Here is a 2,056-nt window from a genome sequence, read left to right as displayed (position 1 = left end):
CCATTGGATGTGGTTAGTGTCGATTTAGGAGTTTATTGTAATAAGAAGCTGTGCGTGCGTGGGAAAGTCTCCTATTTCATCCCACTGGTTTTCTCCCAGCAATACTACTTGGTGACTTGGGGGAAGGCATTAACTCACTCAAAAAATTGAGGAGGAAAAAGAGATTGAATGAGTCCTGCTATTAATGCTGAAATGAACCAGAGGTGAACAGCAGAAGAACTAAATTGTTGCATACCCTAATTTTAGACCGCCTCAAGGGATCATAGGATTAGAGGTGCAGAGCTGGAAGGGACCTCTGGGACCATCTTATCTACTCCCTCATTTTATAGAGGGGGAAGTTAAATGATTTACCCAAAGCCGTAAGTCCGAGAAGTGGGACTCTGGTGATTACAATGAATGCTTCAATTGTACACTCTCCATGAGAGGATCTGGAAATGATTAGCCACCAGGAGGAATCTACAAAAATAACCTCGATCAGGGTGTTTACATGAGGAGGGGCACCTGGCAAACTTAACTCCCTCTAACCAAGTGGTAGAGGTCCATTTGCAGAACAATTGGCAAGGCAGGATGGGGACCAAAAGTATTTCATTTCAGATGTCACAGGACTCCAGGATGAAAGTTATTCTTAGGGCAGGAGCCACATAGCAGAGAGATGGAGCAACCCACTGAACCAGCCTGGAGTCATCAGAGAAAACTATGAACATCAAACCTCAATAACATGGTTTTGTTCATCTGTATTAAGCTTTTGACATCCTTTAGCTAACACGGAAGCTTTTAGAAAAATTATGCTCCCCTTTAATCAATGAAAATTTATTATCTGTTGTGTACCAGGCACTATGTATGCTAGGTGCTGGGAATACAAATATAAGGAATAAAATAATGTCTGTTCTCAGACCCTTTCATTGAAGAGGGTGGGGGAGAGAAATACATGTGTGTGTGTGTGTGTGTGTGTGTGTGTGTGTGTAAAATAAATACAAAGTCCTTTGGGATGTAGGGCACTAGCATTTATGGGATTAGTACAGGAAAACCTCATTCTGGGTGGAAAGTAATGCTTGAGATAAAAGACAAAAACAAATGATTCCTTGCCTCCAAGGAATTTACATTCTATCACTATTAAGGCCATCAGATTAGCCACAGTGATAAAATTCTGTTGTTGAGTGTGACAGTCACCTACCCCAAGGGCAAGCAAGGTGGTATAGAGGACAGAGCACCAGGCTTGAAATCAGGAAGACCCCCTCTTCATGATTTTAAATCTGACCTTAGACACTTACTTATCTGTGTGATCTCCAGCAAGTCACTTAACTCTGTTTACCTCATCTGTAAAATGAGTTAGAGAAGGAAATGGCAAACCACTCCAGGATCTTTGCCAGGAAAGCCCCAATGGGGTCACAAAGAGTTGGACATGACTGAAACAAATAAACAACAAGAACCCAAGGGCAAGGGTATGAAATTATGCAAGTCATCCTTTGTGACAAGATCTCATTCATTAATCTATTCCCTTAATGAACCTCCTTGTATGTCTAGTCTTTTGCATGCATAAATATTTGATAGAGTTGGGAATGTAAGCATATGGTCCCATAGTTGTTTTTTTTTTAATCCTTACCTTCTGTCTTAGAATCTGCTAATACTAATCAAGTAATATTAATTATTGATTCAAAGACAGAAAAGCAGTAAGGTTTAGGCAACTAGAGTTAAGTAAGTTGCCCCACTTCATATAGCTAGGAAGCATCTAAGGTCAAATTTGAACCCAGGACCAACTGTCCCTAGACCTGGCTCTCTATTCACAGAGCTGCCTGAGATGCTCCTCCCATAGTAGTAGTTGGGTTTTTGTTTGTTTGTTTGTTTGTTTTTTAAATATTCTCTCTCTTGATTTTTCCTGGTAAGATGACTACCAATGTTCTTTTCCATTCTTCAGTCACTCAACAAGCATTCATTAAGTACCAGGCATGAAGAGTTGGGATTACAAAAAAAAATGTTCTCAAGGAGCTCATAATCTAATGGAGAAGATGATATACAAAACAACTATGTACAAACAAGATATAGACAAGATAGATTA

The sequence above is a fragment of the Monodelphis domestica genome, chromosome 6 (assembly GCF_027887165.1).
Source record: "Monodelphis domestica isolate mMonDom1 chromosome 6, mMonDom1.pri, whole genome shotgun sequence".
Classification (NCBI taxonomy): domain Eukaryota; kingdom Metazoa; phylum Chordata; class Mammalia; order Didelphimorphia; family Didelphidae; genus Monodelphis; species Monodelphis domestica.
This window is presented reverse-complemented; position numbering follows the sequence as displayed.